The sequence below is a fragment of the Mus caroli genome, unplaced genomic scaffold (genome assembly GCF_978045245.1).
Source record: "Mus caroli unplaced genomic scaffold, Mus_caroli_1 scaffold_16, whole genome shotgun sequence".
Taxonomy (NCBI): domain Eukaryota; kingdom Metazoa; phylum Chordata; class Mammalia; order Rodentia; family Muridae; genus Mus; species Mus caroli.
The window spans coordinates 11,255,118-11,279,012 of NW_028227271.1; the positions used below are offsets into that span (position 1 = coordinate 11,255,118).

The window sequence follows — 23,895 nt, forward strand, 5'->3', positions numbered from 1 at the left end:
CCCTGGAATTCCCCTACACCGAGGCATAGAACCTTCACCAGACTAAGGGCCTCTTCTCCTATTGATGACTGACTAAGCCATCATCTGCTACATATGCATCTGGAGCCACGAGTCCCACCATGTGTACTCTTTGGATTAGTCCTTGGGAGCTCTGGGGGTACTGGTTAGTTCATATTGTTGTTCCTCTTATGGAGTCGTAAACCCCTTCAACTCCTTGTGGAGGCCAACAAGAGCTTGCTGACAGGAGCCTGATATAACTGTCCCCTGAGAGGCTCTGCCAGTGCCTGACAAATACAGAAGGAGATGCTCATAGTCAACCACTGGACTGAGCACAGGGTCCCCAATGAAGGAGAAGCAGTATTTTAAACAAAATATAATAATGTAATGTCCTTGGCCCTGGCTGGAGGACCTGCATTGGTCTCATGGTAGTGTCTATGCCTCTGCAATCGTGTCACAGTCGAAGCTTAGTCTTTGCCCTTTTATGAATTACAAAAATTCCAAGCACCGACAAAGGTTCTGTATGTCTTTGTGGCAATTATTCCTGTACTAGAAGTTGAGCCTGCTTAATTTTTTCCCATGAAAGAGCCATTCCTGAGCCCAGTGTTTTCCCTGAGCAAAGTCAAGGATCGGCAGCAATTCAGTCTCTAGCCTGCTTCACCCTTTGCCAAGATGTGTTTTGAGGATCCTTATGGCCTTCCTGAAGGGGATCCAAGCATCGCTGCGGTCCAGATTGCAAAATGGTGGACAAGAATTTTATAGCCTCTTTTATAGGCTCTTTTTATATTAGCTTCTAGGTGTTTCCAATTTTCAACATCAATGGTTCCTTGTTCAGGAAGTCAAGGATTGAATTTTACAGTCACTTACACTGTTGCTCCGAATATTTCATCTCCCTGATCTTAACATACATCTTAATGGCTGTATGAAAAATCCTTTGCCTCAGAGGACCCAGAAGAACCCAACAATTTCACTGTCTCACTTATGGTCATGACTCCTTGGGCAAAGGACCGAACTCCTACCCTCTGCTTCTGTTTTCAGGAAACTTCTTCTTACCTTCTCCAAGGGTCATGCCCCACATGTTAGACACCAGTTTCAAGGGTCTCTGTGATGACCACAGCCAGCAGTGGTAATCCACAGGAGACAATAAGGCAGTTTGGTTCAACATGACTCAGTAGCCAGTGTTGGATCAAACTTCTGGTGTCTGACCACTAGTAGTTCATTGTAGGCATTATCTTCAAGCACAGCATGATTTGATAAAATTTTATTCTGGTAATAGTTAACTCAATCCTGTGTTCACAAGAAAATACACATAAATCTCTCTGAGGAACAAAGTAAGCTAAGTACAGACCAGATGCTGCTATATTGTAACTTGTTGCAGAATTCATAAAGATAGGCTTTATAGATTGACTGTAAAAAATAAATGTACTAAAAGATTCTGGGGTAGATATGGTGACAGGAAAGTCTCTAGACAAGCAGATAGAGTGAAGGTAACTGGACCATTAGACATGTCTGCTCCCAGCTGTCTGGGTGGGTAACAAACAGGCTATGCATTCTGGGTAACAGGTTATGCATTGTGGGTAACAGGCTATGCATTCTGGGTAACAGGCTATGCATTCTGGGTAACAGGCTATGCATTCTGGGTAACAGGCTATGCATTCCTTCCTGACGTGTTTAACATTCCAGATTCCCTTGGTGCTTATCTGTGAGCACAGAGACCTCCACGCCCTTACAAGCCATGTGGCAAGATGCAGGGTAAACATGCAACGATTCACTCGTTTTTCTGAATACCAATAACGAACACACGAAACGAGCCAGGCAGACAGTCCTGTCCACAGTAGCCTCAAATGCAAAATACACCTTTGAAAACTGTGGCCAAGGTTATGAAACACACTTACAGTTGTAGCTTTAAAATAATAGTAATAATAATAATACATAATAATAATAGAGCTGGAGAGAAATAGCTCAGCAGTTACTGTTCTTCCAAAGGTCCTGAGTTCAAATTTCACAATGACATGGTGGCTCACAACCATCCGTAATGAGATCTGGCGCCCTCTTCTGGGGTATCTGAAGACAGCTACAGTGTACTTATGTATAATCAATCAATCAATCAATCAATCTTTTAAAATAATAATAACAATAATAATTAAGGAAGTGACTAGGGAAGAGATTTGAAGAGATACCCACAAATTCAGAAAATAATGATGTATATTAAAAACCTATATTTTACCAAATTGAAATATGCAAGGGATATCAATGAATTTCTAGAGGCACCCCACTTACCAAAGTTAAACCAAAGTGAAATAAACAATTTTAAAAGACCCGAAATAAGCAGTTAAGATTGAAGCAGAAAAAAAGGTCTTGATTTAAAAATAAATAAATAAAAAATAAGAAACCACTGCCACAACACACACAAAACAAACACAAAAACACACAAACAACAAACAAACACCAGGTCCACCATAGATTGATTGTAAAATTTTACATTTTCAAAGAACTAAAATCAATGATTCTCAATACATCTTAGAATAAATCTAATCAAAGATATGAAAATATATAGGATGTATCTGCTTCTATTGTTTGTTACTGGACAGAAAAGGGGTTTCTAAACTTAGGCTTGAATTTATGAGAAGAAAAAAAAATCAAAGAAAGGTTTCTGAAGAGCTGGGTCGGCTGAGCAGGTTTCCATCTTTCCCTCGTGGACAGAGGTGCCTTCTCCAGGAACTACCTACCTTTGGGAAGACTTCTGTGAACTTCTTCCAGCTGCTGTCCCTGGTGGATGTCCTTATTTCCAGGCAGGCTTCAGGACACTGCCTGGATGCATCTCCCCTTTTGAGATGCCACAGCAGGGTCCCTGCTGGAAGCCTTCAACTGGTAACCCATTTCTAAATTCAGATAGACCTAGGTGTTTTAAAAGTGACTTTGACGAAGCCTTAACACAGCTTCAAGGGCTAATGCATTTTCTTTTCTGATGTTACCCAAAGTTTCCAGACAGTGAGAAGTCTTCCGAGACACTTAGCTGGTTTGAAAAGCAACATTTATTAACAAACACCACCATTTCTTTCCCCCACCAGATTTCCTCTCAAAGGAAGGGTGCAATCATTTCTTTCAGAGTGAAATATCTCCTGTGACGCGACTGTATCGGAACACAGTCGGCTCATTGAGTTTCCCTTCTTAATAACTAAGTTGAATTGACCAGATAGCTGAGTTTATTGATTGAGAAGGAATCTTTTTAGCTTGTTTGGGAAGAAACAAAACAAAAAACAATTAGGCTTGAGCGCGTTGCCTTTGCTCAGTCCCTGAAGGCTGGATTCTGTCTGAGGATGCAGTTGCTACTTTTCCTTCTCCCTTCTCCCACCAGAGAAGGATAAGTGCTCGGTGAAAACAAGTTCTTTATTTAACTCAACGTTATTTTACATTTATGGATCTAGGAGATATTTCTCTCCCTCCCTCCCTCTCTCTGCTTCTATCTTCCTTTCCCTCTTCCTCCTCCTCCCTTCCCCTCCCCTTCCTCTCTCCTCTCTCCTCTCTCTCTTCCCCTCTCTGTTTTCTCCCTCTCTTTCCCACTTAATCTCTTCCCCTCTATCTCTCTTCCCCTCTCTCTTTCTCTTCCCCCCCTACACATCATGATTTTTATTTTTTCTCTTAAAATAAAAATGAACACATTTTTTTCTTTTTTGCAAGAGAAAAAAAATGCTGTGAACTAGTTCCTACGTCTAGCATGAAAACAGAATAAATCAATTTCTAGGATTTTAAATCCGTACCTTTTACTATGCTGAAGCCCGAAGGTGTTTCTCTAACCATTTATCACTTGTGCATCTAGAGTTTAAATCTTCCCTCCTGGCACGAGGAAGGACTCTGGTGATTCAGGGACTCTAAGGATAGTTCTCATAGTCCTGTTTTAAGACATGGAAGGAAAATGATCACTCAATGTACCAAGAGATTTTTACAAGCGCTTAATTTAGAGTCAAGGTCTTTGGACTATGTTTAATACATAGTTTGAATCCAGTTTTGATGTTTCTAATTGGCTATATTTAAGCCCTTCTCTTCCTGCCTCCCATCTGGGTAAATGAGTAAGAAAATTCACACATTCTATTAAAATTTTCATTCCATTTATTGTGTGTGCGAGCATGTGTGGTATTTGTGTGTGCAGGCTTATGTGAGTATGCTTGTGTGTGTGCACACATGTGTATGTGTTTGTGTGTGTGTGTGCATGCTTGTGTGTGTGTATGTGTGCATGTGTTTGTTGTGTGTGTATGTGTGTGTGCATGTGTGGTGTTTGTGTATGCATGCTTGTGTGAGTATGCTTGTGTGTGTATGCACATGTGTGTGTGCATGTGTGTGTATGTTTGTGTGTATGTGTGTGTGTGTGTAGGTCAGCAGATAACTTTCAGGAGTATTTTCCTTCCACCATGAGAGTCTTAATCATTGAACTTAGGTTGTCAGGCTTGGTAGCGAGCATCTTTATCCATTGAGACCTCCTGTAGCTATCACACATTTACTCGGTCTTTTATCACAATAGGAAGCACAACTACATAATTTTACAACTACACAATTTTACAACTACACAATTTTACAACTACATAATTTTACAACTACAGAATTTTAATCCTAAAGGACTTTGCTCCACTAGATTCTTCTTGGCTCTACTCACCCTGGATCTATAAAACAAAACAATACAAAAAACAAAACAAAAATGTATTTCTTTCATTATAGACATCTTTACCAACTTGGTTGTCTTTTTTTATTGTTACTAACAGCCTCATAAGAGGGATATTTTTTTTATTCTGTCCAAGCACATGTGTTATATCATCAGTTTCAACATGCATATCTTTGTGTGTGTGTGTGTGTGTGTGTGTGTGTGTGTGTGAGGGTTAAGTAATATAGAAATTCTGCTGCCACAGAATGATCACTGCTGTGAGTAGCATGTGAGCTTAGGTTAGCTCATCCTAAGCCAGAACACTTCCACATTAACTCTTCACCTGCTGTCTGTTTGCTCTGTAGCTTTGCTCCTTGCTGGTGGGTATAGGCTTTGAGCTGCTGCCTGCTAGTGGACACGTGCTTTGAGCCATGGGGCTTCACGCTCCATTTGCTAACTACTAGCAAACCTCTGTTGACTTCACTGATATAAGCTGAATCTTTGTGGTAGTTAGCATTTAGGGACAAGAGTATACTGTTGGCACCTTGTTACATGGTATCGAGTTTCAGCTGGGACACCGCCGTGAGTCTTGCGTTTTGTCTGGATTTTAGTGCAGTGACTGGTGGTAGAAGAGTTCTATCCTGTGACTGTTGGTTGTGTCAGTCAAGCACTGGCCCTGGTTCTACAGAATGCTGTGATCCTCTGCCCTAATGGGCTCACTGGGGGACCGCTCATATGCGGAAGGTTCATCACTCTGTATTGAGTTCCACACTTCAGCCACCCCCGCTGCCCCGATGGCAAACTAGAATGTTCTAGAATTTCTATTCTGCTGCTGCATGTACTTGTATCATCAATACCTCCTCGGTGGCCCTCGGGGCTTTAGAGGAATGTACCTATGGCACGGATAGGGAAAGCATTTTCAACGCTCAGCTTCCTCTCCTTCGAAGAGTTCTACGATACCGTTGCTCTAATGAACAATTGCAAAATAGATCGGAAAAGGCTGAGTGCAGTTGAATGCTTGGCATTAACAGTACGACGAGGGGGTAACTCAGGCCACTTAGCGCAAGGTCCCCATGTTCATTTAACATAGCAACAATTTGATAAGGAGCAAAAAACTTACTTTTAGTTTATGCTTTCAGAGGGTTTGGTCTATGGTCAGTTGTCACCATAGCTGTCTGCCCGAGATGAAGCACAAACATCAGAGCGGGGGAGGTGTGGGGGTAAACAGCTCCTGAACTCACAATAACCGGGAAACAGAGCAAGACAGACCTGAAAATCGCAGGACAGGATGTTCATCAAAATCACACCTCTCTGTGACACACCTCTCCGTGACAGGTCCTTTACATGTAGGTCGCAGCTCCTTGTATATTTAGAATCTCCCCCAAATAGTGCCACCAACTGGGGACAGTGCCTTCAACACAGGAACCTCTGGGAGCCATTTTATATTCAAATCATAACAGTTTCTAACCACAGGAAAGCGATGACTACCAGCAGTGACTTCATTGTTCCTGAAGACACTGACTTAGAACGCCCAGGAAAAAAAAAATCTGAAAGTGTAAAACAGGGTAGAGAGAATATGCTATTTCTTCAGAAATATCTCCATTCCCTCCTCCCCCAGACAATCAAAACAAAAACAAAAATCGAACAAACACTTTGATCTAGGCTAAACAGAGGCTAAAACAGATTCTAAAAAAAATGATGTAGTTGTTCTTGTACCTGTGCCAACCAGGTTTTATTAGCATCTGGTAGCACCAATATGGTAGTGAACTTAAACAAGGAAGTCCTTCCATGCTCATCAGCATTATAGAATATAGGGGGGAAAACAGAGGCAGGTGTGACTCCCTTCCCCTCTGCAACGTTCATCCAGCCTGAATTCCCCATAGCCACAGCTCTCTGTGCTCTGAGATAGTCTAGAGCAGACCTAAGCAGCCTGGTGAATCATTTATTCTGGTTAGAATTCTGACTCCAATCAGCAACCAAGAAATCATTTTGTTATTGCCGTTTGGGTGATGTTTCTGCCCAGTGTCTATTTGAACAGCCTTCCATTCACTGCTTATCTGCAGCTTTGACATCTCAGCAGCCTTGCACCGCACACAGTCCATACAGGCAAGAGTTCGTCCATGTCCAACTTATTCTAGGATCCGAGGCATAACTTCCCATTGATGACACTTCTTCTCAGAGAGCTTAACAACTCAAGCAATACCTGTAAATACAGGAATGCCCTGACAAAGGACTAGTCCATGAGCCCCCAAGCACAAGGCCTGTATTCCTGCTCACTATTTGATATTGATCAGACCAGACCATCAGACCATTAGAAGTTAGTATGAGCAGTATAGGGAGGATAGTCCCTCTCTTAAGCAGTAACCACCAATTCTAGTTATTATTTCTGCTAAAAGTGCTCCTTCCGTTGCCGGGCTTGGTGGCAATGCACGCCTTTAATCCCAGCACTCGGGAGGCAGAGGCAGGCGGATTTCTGAGTTCGAGGCCAGCCTGGTCTATAAAAGTGAGTTCCAGGACAGCCAAGGCTACACAGAGAAACCCTGCCTCGAAAAACCAAAAAAAAAAAAAAAAAAAAAGTGCTCCTTCCCTGAAACAACTATTGCATCTTCCATCATTCCCAGTGAAACACAATTAGCATACTCAACTCTTGTAGGAGGGAGTATGTTTCTTAACTGCAAGCTTTTTATACATTTATGCTGTTACAGATTGGAAACATTTAAAGTGGATCATGTCAACCATTATTACCACCCAGAAATTCCTTCAGGCCAAGATTACAACAACTGCCTGAAGCCTCTTGGGATCTTTAGACACCCCCAGTGGTCCTAAGTCATAAGTGTCTCCTGGTATAAGAAGCTGCCCTTTGCAGTTTGCACTGCACACCATTAGAGCAGTGAGTCCTGGTCACACACTGGGCTATTGGGGAGTGGGGGTAGAGGGGCTCATGGCTTCTGAGCTTGTGACTTCAAGCAAGCTGCCGTTATGATTTCATTCACGAGACAACACTCTGTGGGATTTATTGAAATTAAAACACAGAATAGAAGCCATCTTGAATGTCTAGTATATTCCATTCTAAGAGGAAGGAGATTCCGTCTCCTTTTCCCTCTTATATGTCTTATGCTACTTCTTGTCCTCCCCCGAGAGGTAAGGAGCCCTCTTCACTGTGTGCTTCCACTGCCATGATGGGTTGACGTAGAACCCCTGAAACCATGCCTGAGTCAAGATTCATCTTCCTCCCTCCTACACTGATAGTCATCCGTCTTCTGGATCCACCAGCTGCTTCTGAAAAGCATCTGATGATGAGCTGAGTGATAAGGGATTATTCAGGGAATTTCGAGGACTGGTGTAATGGATCAGGACCTGGGTTCAGATTCTAATGCACATGGAGAAAGTCAGGCTCAGACACATATGTGCCTGTAACCCCAGTAGGTAGAGACATCAGGATTGCTGGGACCTGCTGGCTTGCAGCTAGAGTAAGTTTAGTGAGAGACTGTCTCAAAAAAAATAAGGAAGTGACAAAACATGGTATCTGCCATTCTCCAGTAGCTTCAGAGTATGAGCACAGGTGCACATACCAGCATATTCATGTGCACATATACCACATGCGTATTCTGCACATATCCCCCCACCCACACACACATATCTCTCTACATCTATCACACACACACACACACACACACACACACACACACAAACACAGTGTATGTGCACTGTTTGGGCTTAGTGCCACTACCATTTATGCTAGCACCCCCTGACCAACGCTGTTGTCCAGCCCCAAACAGTGACATCTCAGAACAAAGGTAGGACTCGAAGATTCATTCACTTGGAAGAATTATCAGAAATTTCCTAACATTACAGGATGTTCTTGTGAACCATCAGCCCTGCTTACATGATTTCAGAGTTTTAGGGCCATAAGTAATGGGTCTGGTTTGACCAATATGATCAATTCCTCATCTAAGGTTCTTCCTTGGTGAAAAATAAAAATGTCTGGAAACTGCTTGAACCACAGATCCTCAAGATATTAATTAAGGACATACATGTTTTTACAAATATCAAATCCATAATATAAAGACACACCAGAATACTTCTCATTCCTTTGCCTTCTGGGTTTTTTGTTTTGTTTTCTGAGACATGGTTTCTTATACTCTCTACTTGGGCTATTCTTTAACTCCTGACCCTGGAGTATGCCACGCAGTCTCTCCTTTGCATTTCTAGCGATGACTAATAGACACAAATCAAGATAGAATGGCTAATGACCTTTCAGAGATTCACATTCTAATCGCCAGAGCCTCTGAAAGATTGCATGATGAAAGAGACACAGATGTAATGGACATCTGAGCATGGAGGTGGGCAATCACCCTCTACCAACCAAATAGACGGAATATAATCTATGCTGGTGTGATAGACATCAGGGCATTGGGGTGAGCTATCACCCTTTACCATCCAGATAGAGTAAATATAATCTATGATGGTGTGATAGGCATCAGGGCATGGAGGAGGGTAATCACCCTTTACCACCCAGGTAACAAAATCTAAATCGTTCCTATCCTGGGGAGGCAGGAGGGACAGAATTGGAGAAGGAGTTGCAAAGATGGGAGTAGAGGTCAGACTCCAGAGACATTTGTATGACTGTCTTTTCAAACAGAGGAGCGGGCAATAAACCGAGGATCAAATGACCTCTACAAGCCAGAAAAGTTGAGGAAATAGATTTCCCCCAAGGTCTCCAAAGAAATTAAACCAGGTAATTGAATGAACAAATGATAACAGGAGGAGGACATGCTGCTCCTAAAGTATGGAGCAGATGTTTTTTGTAGATACAAGGGGGAAAGCAGGCAGAAGGAAGAATCCAGGCAGAACATGGCTGGCAGACTAAACCAGACCATGAGAGGAGAGGGAGAAAGGAGAGCAAGAGAGGAGCCTCCAACTAAGAGGCTAAGAGACCTGCATAGTCAAAAAGGCCCAGTTATATAGGGATCAGGTTTGGGTAAAGGAGCCATTTAGTGTGTAGTGGGTAGGTGGGGTGAGAGTAGATGGGAGGAGTCACAGGTACAGAGGGAGACTTGTCCCAGGCTTCTTTGGGACCTAACAATAATATCTTGGGTTTTGTTCAATAAGAATAATTTTGGACTTTGGAATAATTTTGGAATTTGGACTGTTAAAAAATTAAATTCATGGGGTTTCTTTGGCAGCTAAATTTGTGGTCCTCTCACAGTAGTAACATTAGGATGCTAATGCAGTTTTGCATGCTTCCTGGCCCTGCTGCAGGTGTCCCGGAGCACCATAGTGATTGATATGAACGGTGACATGTGACACATTTCCACCGTTCTCCCCAAACATCACAGGAAGATCTCAGTAGATCTTAATGGAAACTCATGACTCCATTGTTGGTAATTGATGACTGATGTCTGTGATGACTGATGTCTGCTCTGCGTCCCTAGGCCCTCTTCACTTCTTCCTAAGCCAATTAGTGTATCCATCCAAGCACTGGAATTCAGGTGGGAACCTCTACCCTGGCTGTGATTCCTAATCATGATAAAACCAAACCCAAGACAGGAGATAGAAAGACAGAAACAATTATGGAATATGGGAAAGGGAAGGATTTCCTCACTCAGGAGTCTGGTGAAGCCCCTACCCACAGAGAGGCAAGAATCCCAGTACAATGGACATCAGGTATAAATGCTGCCAAATAGAGATAATATGAGAATTGAACACACAGCCTTGCCCATATCAGGCGCATGCTATATCACTGAGCTACATCTCAGCTTCCGTTTTGTTTTTTATTTTAGTTCTTTAGTTTGAGAAAGAGTCTCACTAAAATACCTCAAATGGTCTGCAACTCACCCTGTAGCCCAGACAGGTCTTGACTTTGAGCCTTCTTGCCTCAACTGAAGATTAAAGGCCTATGTCATCAGATCTGGCAAACTTACCATTTTTTGAACATATTTTGTCTTTTGGAAGGTTATTTCATAGCATGTTCATTTCTAGAGCTTAATTTGCAACTAGCATTAGTGTTAGAAAGATCAAATCTTAGAAGACCAGTTGGAAGCTTTGGGGCTGTGCCTTGGGCGGCTGTCCTGGCAATCTCCAGCAATTGCAACTGTCTGGAGTTGCTTGCTGGGGAAGACCCTTTTCATCCCTCACATTCATTGTGCTGTGTGCCTCTCCTCCTCATCACTTTGCCACCATTTTCATTTCAGGGCTAGCTGGAGGTAAGCATAAAAGAAAAGGCCATAGGGCATTCCTTCCAATGGGAGCCTCTTCCCTGGATTCTTCCCTTTCTTTGCAAAACACAGAACATTACCTATCTATGATCTGCATCACATCCTGCTTGTCATGTGAGCCTCTTCTCCTCATACAACTTCAGCCTGATGAACTGCCCATGCCTTCTTAGCATTTCTTACCTGCCTCACTTATGCCAATCTCTCATCAATCCACACGCACTGCCTAAGTCTTCGTGTTCTTTAGCTTGTTAGATTTATGCTTTCTGGCATCGTTCTTATTAAGACTTTTTGAGGGCAAAACCTGCACCACAGTTTTCCTTTATTCTTCACAGGACTCCCTGTTAGAGGCTTAGGGTAATTGTTCTATAACAAATGATGGTTACATTTTGACTTATAGAATGACTTTAGGAAGAGTTTCAGAACATTTCCCCCAAGTCCCAGGGATCCTAACTCCAGCAGACTATTCATATGCACACTTAATCCAATTATAATGTCATCATTATGTTATGGGTTTATTATACGCCAGATAGAATGGTAGGCCTAGAGAAAGCAAGTCCACTAAGGAATGGTTATTATTTAATGGGTGAGCAGAGGCACAAATAAATGGCATGTCATAGCAGTACAAATACCAGGATAGTTACACACACAGGATCGTTAAGTAAAAGAGAAATTTCAAAATAGAGTAGTGTATAGCAAAACAGTTGCCGCAGTAGGGATACCACAAGCTGGCTGCTGGTACGAGGAGGCTGTTCACACTCCCCACTCTGTGCTCCTGAGTGCACACCCTGACATTGTTCAACTATTGCATTAGATTTGTATATAGATTCAACTTGACCCAGTGACTGGGGAGGGTCAGGTTACATAAAGCAAAAACCTTATTTTTATTTTGACCTTTTAAGTAGAGACTTAGCACTTCAAACAAAAACCAGAGTTAAACATCAATCAAGCTGTAATCTACTTAAACACATTCTAGTGGTAGAGAGGTAAACACACTTCCCAAGTATTTGTGCTAATGAGAGTGGACATTTTCAGATATTTACCTTGATTTTTTTTTAAGAGATATGGCAAGATGAACTGCTTTGGGCATTTCTTTGACATTGGCTCTGATAACTGAGATGACAAAACCCCCAAGGATCAGCTTCCGAGTAAGGATGCTAATTTGAAGCACTGCCGATGGTTAAATCCATCTATTGATTGTATCGCTTGTCCATGAACTAGCATGCTTTGCATTGTGGGCCAGATGAATGCATTTTAAGCAGGACAAAGGGCTCACAGGTGTATCATTGTTTTGTGACCAGTGATTTAGTTTCAGGACATTGGGATAATTGTACCAACATTCATTTTTACCGGGACAGGAATGGCCTTTGCCCACCCCACTCCCGCCCCGTCTCGCTTCTGTTTGTTGTTAAAACTTGATATTCTTATAAAGTGAGGATGCTATATCAGAGAAGTTGCTGGATTGTTTCTGATGGGAACATATGTCTTCAAAAATAAAGTCTATGAATTTTTTATTAAAAACGTGCTTTTTACAGGAGCAGCATAATCTGCAGATGGCGCAGCTGATATGGCTAGCTCGCTGCTTGTTAAAGAGTTTATTCTACATTAAATTGATTCCCAAGGGCTGTGTTTTTCAGGGCTGTTACGACCACCAACCTTTCTTATTGAGAAGGTCAACAGGCCTGATATGAAGTTCTGTAAATCATCAGCTCTCTCCTCCTGTAATATCTACGATGTCCCAGTTCACATGCCTTAAAAATTATAAACCATAGCAATACTGTGTATCAACCAAATAAATCAGCTGCTATAAACGTGGGTTTTATTTTGATGCTAGACAGATTCATTTCTGAGCATCTCCCAGGATTTAACTGCCTTCAGCACAATAGGCGGAATTCTCTTGCTAGCCAAGTATCAGGGAGCTGGCTGCAGTCTGCTCTTTCCAATACTTCAGGTACACAATTAGCCCCATGGCACTAGCCATGGCTCTTGGAAATTCTGAAGAACAGATGCCAAACAGTCATGATATTTCCCATGCTTCTAGCTAATGACACACCTCAAGTGTTACTTCTGTGCCATGTTTATCAATGTGCCAGTTTAGGGGATAATGGAAACGGGTGCCTCCCTTTTCAGTTACCAGACTGTACCAGGTATTTCTCTGTGGGTGGGTTTATACAGTTCCTGCTCTATTCTCTCCTCATTTCTCATGGGATATGTTTCTGCTTAGATATTTATCGATATGTCTGAATAAACCTGTGAGCACATGGGCTATGGAGCCTGGAGTGTAGCTGACTGAGAGAATACAAAACCTTGGTTTCCATGAAGGCACTGATGTAGCTGTAGATACAGGGATAGGAATAAGGGTAGGCCAGGTACAGGTAGAGACAGATAGATATTGACCTGGAACTATGGAGTATCCACATGAACTCACCCCAGCTTCTTTCCATCTTAGTCAATTGCTCATTGATTGAAGAGTAAAACGCCTGTATTAAACTTGTAGCATTGTTGATTGCTTGCTGCATGCTTCCCGACAAGTGGACCCCAAGGGACCTTTTGTTTTCTCAAGAAATTTCGTGTTATAAATTTATTCGTTACAGATCCAAAGCTGCAGGATCTCCATGACACAGGCAACAACAGGGCATCCAAGAGGAGTTCTGGTAAGGATCCAGTATTGATGGTATAGCAGAAGCCAGAGGCCTATTACAATGAACATTTGCAAGTAAAGATGTGTGGACAAAAGGGTGTACTGTATGACACACTACAGCTTCCACAGATGTGTTTTTTTAAAAATCTATCTTATTTTCGTTTCTTTTTGTTGGGGGAGGTTACAAAGATGGGTGGTGGCTATGAAGGGACAGGGAGATGAGTGAGATTGAAATGATGTGAATGATGTGAAATTGTGAAATTCACAAAGAGTCAACAAAAAGTTTTTTTTATTATGAAAAGATAGGAATATAGTAAACCTTGCTTTCTAGTTTTATTAACCAGAAAGAAAGAAAGAAAGAGAGAGAGAGAGAGAGAAGAGAGAGAGAGAGAGAGAGAGAGAGAGAGAGAGAAGAGAAGAGAAGAGAAGAGAAAGAAAGAAAGAAAGAAAGAAAGAAAGAAAGAAAGAAAGAAAGGGAGAAAGAGAGAAAGAAAGAAAGAAAGAAGGAAAGGAGGGAGGGAGGGAGGGAGGGAGAAAGGGATGGAGGAAGGAAGGAAGGAAGGAAGGAAGGAAGGAAGGACTCTGAGTTGAGCTGGGTAGGGATAGGTCTAGAAGCAGAGGCTGTGGATTCTCGTCCCGATTCTCTCACTGACTAAACTGGAAAGACACCCAGTTTCTCAAGGTTCACAGGGTAGATATTTGTGAATTTGCCTCCTTTGTCAAATTTGTGAAAAGCCTCTAGCTACTGTTCACTATATTATCATGGTTATTTGTAAGAGGAGAGGAGGACAGGGAAGCATATATTTCCAGGAGAGAGAGAGAGAGAGAGAGAGAGAGAGAGAGAGAGAGAGAGAGAGAGAGAGAGAGAGGTCCCACCATATTATTCTGGTTTAGTTCTTATACTATCTGCAAATCTTCACAGTGTCAATTTGAAAAGAGCATTGTTTGTATTCTTCTTGTTCATTTCACTGCTTAACGTAGTCCCAACTATAGCGCGGAAGTGCTGTAGTGATCCTAAAGCTGTTATATGTTGTGAGAAGAAATACATATGCAGGAGACAAATTTCATCCAGATGTGAAGTATGGAGTACTTTTGCCAGGAGATCAATGCTGCTTAAATACTATATGTTAATAAAGAACTTCTCAACTGAAATACACTTACAATGATGTGTAATGGTAATTGTCTTTTTCTCCTCCTCCTCCTCCTCCTCCTCCTCCTCCTCCTCCTTCTCCTCCTTTTCCTCCTCCTCCTCCTCCTTTTCTTTCTTTTCTTTTTTTTTTTTTTTTTTTCGAGACAGGGTTTTTCTGTGTAGCCCTGCCTGTCCTGGAACTCACTCTGTAGACCAGGCTGGCCTCGAACTCAGAAATTCGCCTGCCTCTGTCTCCCAAGTGCTGGGATTAAAGGTGTGCGCCACCACCACGCCCGGTTATTGTTAGTTATTCATTTAGATTTAAAATCTCCATGGAAACACAACAGAGTATGTCTGTGAGGGCATGAATGAACAAGGAAGTCTTCACGAACCTTGGATGTGGGCTGTGGGCTGTACCATCCTGTAGCCACACTCTCACGTAGTTCGTCCCCTGGTGGCCAAGCATTCAATTACATGAGTCAGTGTGTGTGTGTGTGTGTGTGTGTGGGGGGTCAGTCTCATTCAAACCACCATAGCCAACTAAGGTAAAACTCCATCACATGTTCTCGAAATGAGCCTTCAAGTCCTGTAAATGTTCTGTGCATTTTGAATATTGTTTTGGTCACTTGAACCTATAGTTTGGTCACAATTTATGCTTGTACAAACCCAGAATTAAAAAGAAAAAGTAAAATAAGGCTCACTCCTTCCCTCAAAGAACTCAGATTGGAAGAAAATTTTGTGTTTTTAATTCACAGCCCTTAGGTATAATAGTGAGGTAGAACCCTGTGGCCGAAATGAGACCTTGTGTAAATTCTCATCTTTTAAGAAGCTTTTTTTGGTGTGTGTTATTTTCTAAACTAGGGGGTGCCGAGAGCTGCTTTGTATTCTTACCTCCAAACCATTTCCTATTTCCAAAGAAGCATTCAGTGAGAGATATTTTGGGTGAGGTTTAAAGTCAAAGCGTCTCCAGAGTGAGACGCACTGTTCTGAAGAAGTGCTTGTATCTGAGTCTCATTTTTTTGTTTGTTTGTTTGTTTTTCGAGACAGGGTTTCTCTATATAGCCCTGGCTGTCCTGGAACTCACTCTGTAGACCAGGCTGGCCTCGAACTCAGAAATCCGCCTGCCTCTGCCTCCCGAGTGCTGGGATTAAAGGCACCACGCCTGGCTCTGAGTCTTATTCTTAACTATCTTTCAGCACGAGGTAGCCACTGATTCCAGGAGATTTCTGTCAGGATCATAGGTAGCTTTCTTTCTGGGCTGGTTACCTTTTTTATAGTTATCATCTCTGTATACTTATGTAAATTTCAATTTCTGGAAGGATTTAGCTCCGCTGTTTTTAAAAAACAAAACAACAAAACCATGCTTTTGAAAGAGAACAATAAAGGCAGCCAAGGAAGTGTTGATAATTCAAGACAAACAGGGGCCCTCCATTCTTATCCTGGTAGGGTTGTCCTTAATGGAAAATGATGCTGTAAATAGGAGAGGGCCTGTTAGCTAGAAACAATTCAAGGGTTGAATCCAATAAAAGTTCCCTTGGGTTTCTGCATGAAAACTATTGAATTGGCTGTAAATGAACAAAAAGCACCTTCCATTTTTTTTCTTATCCTCTTCCATTGTAAATCCTTGATTTAGTTTATTAGACATTAATGACTCTCCATTGACTTAGCTCACTGGTATATTTAAATGTCCATTTCATTTACAGTTAGGTATTCAAATATCCTTTTCATTAAAAAATATGCTCAAAAAAGGAATATAACAGCTTGTTCAACCGTTCTTAATGGCTCCTGTGGAGTGTTTCTGTGCTCTCAGCTAAATCCAAACTTGCGGAATCTCATTATGAGAGAGCACTGAGTCAATTCAATTGCTCTCGGAATCTGCCGTGGCCTGTCATGTTGGAGTTTCACCGTAGACTACGTACATTTTAATTTTGCTAAGTCTGTATGAAGTCCTCCTGACTCAGGAGGTTTGAGGAGTGGAATATGACCGCTTTTAACTCTCTTCAGCTTAGACACAATCTGCACACGCAATGGGCAGAAAGTATGTTTGTGCTCAGTGTGCAGCTCAGGGGCGCGTGCATGAGTATATACCATAGCGATCACCTTGATGAAGGCAGAGGACCTTTTCTGCATTCCCAGAGGTTCCTCATGCTTTATTCCCAGTCAGTACATCTTTTTTGAGCTTGTTTTTGATTTCATACGAGTGAATTCTCTATGGGATTTTCATTTTCTTTTCTTTCTTTTTTAAAACTGTTATAATATCCATGACAGTCACCTACTTTGTTATAACATAGCATCTCATTTCTTTTATTCTTGAACAGCTTTCTATCATGTGAGTACAATAGAACTCAGCTCTCTCTTTCACCACTGTACATTGTGTGCTTTGGAAGTTATACTGTAGATAGCGTTATTGAGAATATACTGTAATGTGTGTTGTGATGTGTGGGCTCACTTCCTTGGAATAGACATTACAGTGTAGTCACGTGATGCTGTTAGGTTTTAGAAATAGTGCTGCTTTTCCAAAGTGATTGCTCCGGTGGACTGGAGTAAACAAGTTCACGGCATCCTGCATGCCTGCCAACCCTTGCCATTGTCAGTCTTTGAAACATTGTAGCCAAGGAGCAGAGGCATGCCTCTGAGTTTATTTATAGAACACTCACCTAAACTGCCATTGTTGGTTAGAATGCTCGGGTATAGTCATCTCCTATTTAAACTTTGTGTGTGTTTCTGGGTGCTTCTCTCTTGAAAGTAGGAATGTCTCAGGAGCAGACCTTGGACAGAATGTGGGCAGCAATGGGCTCAGTGATGGTGACTCCTTTCTTTGGACCTTGATTTCATCTCAGGTTCATTATCAGACAGTGGAGCATGGATAGAAATGGAGCCTATGCATTACCATCTGTGCTGGATATCTTCCAGGAGCATCTTAGCTCCATCTCTGGAGTGCCATGTATCGAGAGAGAGGGAGAGGGAGAGGGAGAGGGAGAGGGAGAGGGAGAGGGAGAGGGAGAGGGAGAGAGAGAGAGAGAGAGAGAGAGAGAGAGAGAGAGAGAGAGAGAGAGAGAGAAAAGATAGGTTAAAAGCAATGTTCCCTTTCTGTAAGTAGCCCTGACTTGGCTGTGCCTAAGCTCTCTCAACCTCATTTGATGTTCCTCTGTACATAGTATTGTCTCCATCCGTCAAACTCTTTCTGTGACATTTTAAGCATTCAGTATCTGGGGGCTTCTATGATCATCTGTGCTACAACACTGCATTTTCTTTGTACATTCCCTGTATACTGCATAGTCTGATTGGTAGGGGCATGGAGATTACACTTTGACTAATATCTCACTAAAAAAAAACCAATAATTCTATGATGCACATCAAGAAGACCCTGTCTACTAAGTGGCTCCCATTCTCTTAGTATGGTTGGCCCCTTTTTGACTCCAAGTGGGACTTGATATTTTCTGATATATCTCTACTAATTCCATTTATTTTAACCTGCTCCATATTCTTCACGCCCCAGTTTGATGAATGTTAATGCTGAAGTTACCTACAGAATATTGTGTATTATTAACTTTTCAAGAGGCAGCTTAAATCACGAGTTAAAATTTTGGATTAAGCACATACCCATGCTGTTGTTTTGCTTATGACTGTTCTTCTCCCAACATGCTGTCTGAAGTGGAAATTCCTGGTTTCATTGGAAAGTCAGTTATGTCCAATGATGTTTAGCTGAAGCAGACACAGGTAAAAGGATGTTTTGCTAAAGCAAGCACATGAAAGGACGTGTGAGGAAGGATTTTTCACTAACAACAAGTATGTTTTGGTTTGCCTTACACTGCACTTTGAGCTCCATTTATTGTGATTCTATAGAGAGAAAGGACCCCCAAATCCTTCTGGTGGTGCTATGGTGGTTTTGTGCTGTTACCTCAGACTCACACTGATTGGCAGAGTGACGTCAATGTATACAGCCTCCCATGGAGTTTTGTTAAGACAGACTCATGTGATGAGGCAAAGCCTGTGGAAAGACACGTGATGTTTGGAGGGATGTAAATAGACCCAATGAACTGTTAGAGGGGCTTGCATAGCTAGCTTTGCAACACTTCTTGGTCTCATGTCTTGATCTTCGCTGATCTCTGCTTCATTGAGAGAAGGCACAGCATCTCCTGGCATCCGTGTTGGTCCTGGTTGATTCTGCTGACTTGTGCCAATTTGATGGAGGCCTAGCTGTTTCAGCTCAGTTGTGCCACTGCTGCTGATTCATGTTGGCTCCCCCAACACTGGACAAACTGGACTGCCCAGCTGCATCTGCTAAGTCCATTGAACTGAACTGCTGACTTCCTGACAACAGAGATCAGATTTGCTCCAAAGAACCATTTCTAAGCAGGTCCACTTCCCCTGTATCCTAGTAATCTTCCTTCCCCACGACCTCTGGTGGGTGGTGGGTTAGAAGGGACATTAAAGCATTTAAGAACCAATATTAAAAGTAGGTTTTGAAAAAAAATGTATATGCTTACAGTCACCTATCTACGTTTTATTCTATTTGCTACTGTGATACTATCTGAAATGGTGTCTGGGACCTCTGTATGTGCTTGATAAACATTTTTGAGTAAATGATTAAATAAGTCACCCAATAGAAGACCTGCGTTGCACTGAATCTTTGCAAGTGAATTGGCTATAGATCATTAAGATAAAAAACTCACAAATTTAAGATAAGAAATACAATAATAATAAGTTAAAGGTACAACAAGACAAGCATCCACTCAAAATATAGGACAAGACTGAAGTCTTTGTTTCCCTTCTGCTTTCTAGTCTTTATTTGTACAGGCCCTCAGAAATGCCTATGCTAACTAGATAAGGTTTTGCTTTGTATTTACCTTGAAATATTTCATAAGCATCCCTTTTATTTCTGGCCTTGCTACATTTGAAAAAACAGTGGTACAAACTTTCTATAAAATTTCAATCAACACATATCTTATGCCATAATTGTTTTCTGTCTTGTTGTCTGACAGGGCCTCTTTTCTGTGTTTTCCTATGGCGATTCTAACTTACATGAATGTTTGGTGGTACTTACTGTGAAAGAAAGGACACATTTATTTATTTTCATAAATGAAATTTAGCTGCCAGGGCTCCCACCCACGGAGGTTGATGGGATTCCATTCCTGGTCATAGGTGAAGCAGCTTCTCTTTAGTCAGTTTTACCCAGGATTCCAGGGCTTCCTCAGCCCAAGCGAACTAGGAAGGAATCCTTCTCCTTGGCTGAGGTGGCTCTCTTTGTTTCTGTTTATAGCCCAGCATGGAGGGCTGGGCCTTGTCTTCTGGTGTTGGCACCAGAAGCACCAGGGCTGTTCTCTCTCAATGGCAGTTGGGATGTTTGTTGGTGGGCACCCTGCTCATTGGTTGAGGTTCTGATGTGGATTCCTGACCTTCTCTCTGATTCTACCACAAAGTCTATGCCACTGCTGGAGGATAGAATACAGCCTATTTACCTGTCAATCATCTAAAACTTCTGCAACTACCTTATTCAGGGTTCTCTAGAAGGATAGAATTAATTTCTTGAGGTAAGAAACCTGATAATTGGGTAAATGTTTATAAGAATTTATACCAATTTATAAGAAAAGATTTATTAAGTTGGTTTATGCAGTTAGTGCTGGGGAGTCCAAGAATAACCATCTGGTATGCTGAAGACGCAAAGAACCAAGTAGCTACTTGATCCAAGAAGGTGGACTCTTCAGAACTTCCCAGGGTGCCTGGAAGGCATGGATGTTACTTAGAGAATTGCTGGAACTGAGTTCATGATGGAAGGCTGAAGAAGCTGGGGACATAACACTGACGGAAAATGGCGGCAGCGGCTAGAGAGGCCTGTGGTCAAAAAGGGAAAGCAGGCACATGTGTGCTGTGTTCCTCTGGAACGGTGAGGCACTGCACACATTGATGGTGGGAACGCTCTCCTGAGCCATCCTCTTGAGGATGCCCACATAGTACATGACTCTAAATCCAGTCAAGCTGCCAATCCTTACACCATTCTGCAACCATTCACTGCAAGCCTGTCTCCTCTTCTTCTGGGAATCCAGTCTTCTTTGTAGTTCCAGCTTTCACTCCCACTCTCTGGCACGAGCCTGATGGAGAACTTGCCGACCACCTTCCTGAGGATCACAGTCTTGGTCCCTGAACCGGAGAAGGCCCATTCGATTCCATGGAGGGAGAGGGACGGGTATCGCCATCTGTGCATCAGGATGTCTTTCTTGCAGCTGTGCAGAAGGGTCTCAGCCCCCACGTCCTTGGCGAACTCTTCCATATCGAAGTCAATGTGGTCGTAGAGCTCGTGCTCTTCATCTGTCACAGGCTCCACGGCATCGTTGATGCCCGGGATGAGGATCTTCCCCTTCTTGTCTACCAGGCATCCCACCAGTGAAATGATATCCGTCATGGCCTCGTACACTGAGCCTCCATATACCCCAGAATGGAGGTCTTTGTCACTGCATTCCACCTCGATGAAGAAGTAACAGATGCCTCTGAGGCCGTACGTGATACACGGCTTATTCGTCCCCAGCCAGTAATTGTCCGAAATGCACACATAGTCCATATCTTTGAAGAACTTGTCTTTCTGGGCAAAAATGAGCTCATCCAGGTCTTCGGAGCCAGACTCCTCCATGCCTTCCAGGCAGAACCGCAGGTTGACTGGGATCTCCTGACCAGTCTTCTGATAGGCTTCCAGGGCATTCATCCACCCGGCCACTGGCCCCTTATCATCCGTGGAGCCTCTTCCATACAGCTTGCCTTCCCGCAAACCAAGGTGAAGGGCTCGCTGTCCCACCCGCCTTCCAGGGCCGCAGGCTGCACGTCCAGGTGCCCGTAAATGCACACGGTTTTCTTCTGGGGGTCGCTGCCCAGCTTGCCCAGCAGAATGGGAGGAAGTGGTATCTCCGAGCCATCTGGGAGTTTCTGCTTCCCAATATCCACCAGCTCCACGGAGCCCCCCAGCCTCTGGATATCGGCAGCTGCCACCTCCATCATCCTTCTGATCTCTCCTCTCTTCTCCGGCCATGCGGACACGCTCTGGATGGCCACTCATTCTGCAAGTTTCTTGACGTAGCAGTCCTGGTTTTCATCGATATACTGGAAGACAGCTTTGAGGGCTGACATCTTTCAGGCTGACTTCAGACCGGGGAAACTCTGAGTAGAAAGAGCAATGGAGTCAGAACTGTTTGCAGCTGGGACTGAAGGGCGGTGGCCAGAGGCACTGTGTGAGGACTCTAATCATTGTTTTTAATAGCTGAGTAGTACTCCATTGTGTAAATGTACCACATTTTCTGTATCCATTCCTCTGTTGAAGGATATCTAGGTTCTTTCCAGCTTTTGGCTATTATAAATAAGGCTGTTATGAGCATAGTAGAGCATCTGTCCTTGTTATATGTTAGAGCTCTTTTAAATCATGAGAACATTCATACTACATGTTTCACATTCAGAACTCAACACATGGTCTACTGTGTGAACATATAACTCTAAAGACTCCAAAGCATGTAATTTTTACTTCAAGATATACTTATTGGGTTGAATTCATTCATTCATTCATTCATTCATTCATTCATTCATAAATTCTATCTATCTATCTATCAATCTATTGATCGATTGATCGATCTGTGCTTTTCTCTAACATTATATCCTGACTGCTGTGTCTCCTTCTCCACTCCTCCCAGTTCCTCTCCCCCACCTCCCCTCTTCCCCAGATCCACTCCTCCTCCATTTTCCTTCAGAAAAGAGCAGACCTCCCAGAGATATCAACCAAACACTTTTATAAATGTTTTACTTGTCCATCTGAAAGCTAAACTCTTGTAATAAAAGGAACCTGAAGACACGAGGCATTGACGAGGTGCTCTCTATTTCTGTTAAGGATTAATGGAATGTTATAGGAGGTCTTGCCACTGAAGACAAGGCAAGAACGTATAGCCCCCACGCTTAACACAACTTGGATGTGGGTTTAATTCACCATGAGAAGGGAGGTCTTCTTGAAACTCTGATATTTTGTTTCTTGGCCAAGTAAGATGTATGTGTGTATGTGTGTGTGTGTGTGTGTGTGTGTGTGTGTGTGTGTGTGGTGGGTAGGTCCATCTGTCTTCTGTCTGTCTTGTGACAAACAAAAGTGTCATATTTTTTTCTGTTGTACACTTTTTCCCTGTAAGACTGGTTTGTTACTCATACCACACACAGAGACACTACTATCTCTCTAATGTAACTTTCTCAGAAGCATGTACCATGATTTTACTCCATCTTGAGTATTAGTCATCTAAGGATCCAATTACTCCATTTTGGATTTGCCCCCATCTCTTGAGCATTGGGTGGTTCAGATAAGTAGTCAAGGACCACTCTGTGTTCTTGCTTTCGTGGCAAACAGAGGAGAGTCTCATGCCCCATGCTGTTGGTGTTAGAGGGTGAAGTGGCACCTCTCTCCTGGGCATACATTCTGTGGGTGAGAACTTAATGAACCCCTTATACCTCTGATAGTGCTTGTGTGTGTGTGTGTGTTTGTGCACATGTGTGTGTCTGGTGTGTTTGTAACGAGATTGGATTTCTAAAAAAGCTAACATCTCTATCACAAATGTGTTAGTCTCTTGCTATGCCATTTTGTATTCTGAACATATCACATCAATTGACATCTATGACACATGAGACTAATGGTTTAGAATACCTGTGCATACCAGGAACTCACTTCACATGTTTGCCTTGTACCTGTTATCCCATGAGACATCATGGATGCTGTGTAAGTGTCTCTACAGTGACTGTAGAGCTTTGCTTTGCACTCACAGTTTGGGTCCCGGTGTGGCCAGTTGCTTTCATTGCAGCCATTCTGACAGGTGTGCATTTACACCTGGTGTTAATGTTTGATGTTCCCAGGAGACTCATGATGGGAAGAATAGTTTATGTGCTTATTTCTCATGCATATGTCCCTTGGTGAAATGTCTGCTCAGATATTTTATACACTGTAAAATTTTGTCTGAATTTTAATTGACATTTATGAGTTTTCGGATAACAATTCTGCTGAATACAACTTAGTTACTTAGTTACAGTCTGCGAATGTTTTCTCTGTGGCTCTAGTTTGTCCTTTTGTAGCCTCAAGACTGTCCTTTGGATAGCGGAAGTCTAATCCACCCTGTACTTTGAACCATGTAAAAAAGGACTAAAGATGGATGCCAGATCCAAGTGTAAAGCCATGCTCAGACACATAGAAAAGAAAAGCTTTGTGCTTTAGAAACATTTCATAGTCATGATGTAAAAGTGTGGTTCATGTAGAAAATCTGTGCTC

At 42.5% G+C, this 23,895-nt stretch overlaps 1 pseudogene; it reads right to left on the minus strand.

Moving 5' to 3' along the window:
• Positions 1-20,607: 20,607 nt before the first annotated feature.
• On the minus strand, positions 20,608-21,762 carry LOC110310090 (cytosolic non-specific dipeptidase pseudogene; annotated as a pseudogene).
• Between the last annotated feature and the right edge of the window lie 2,133 nt (positions 21,763-23,895).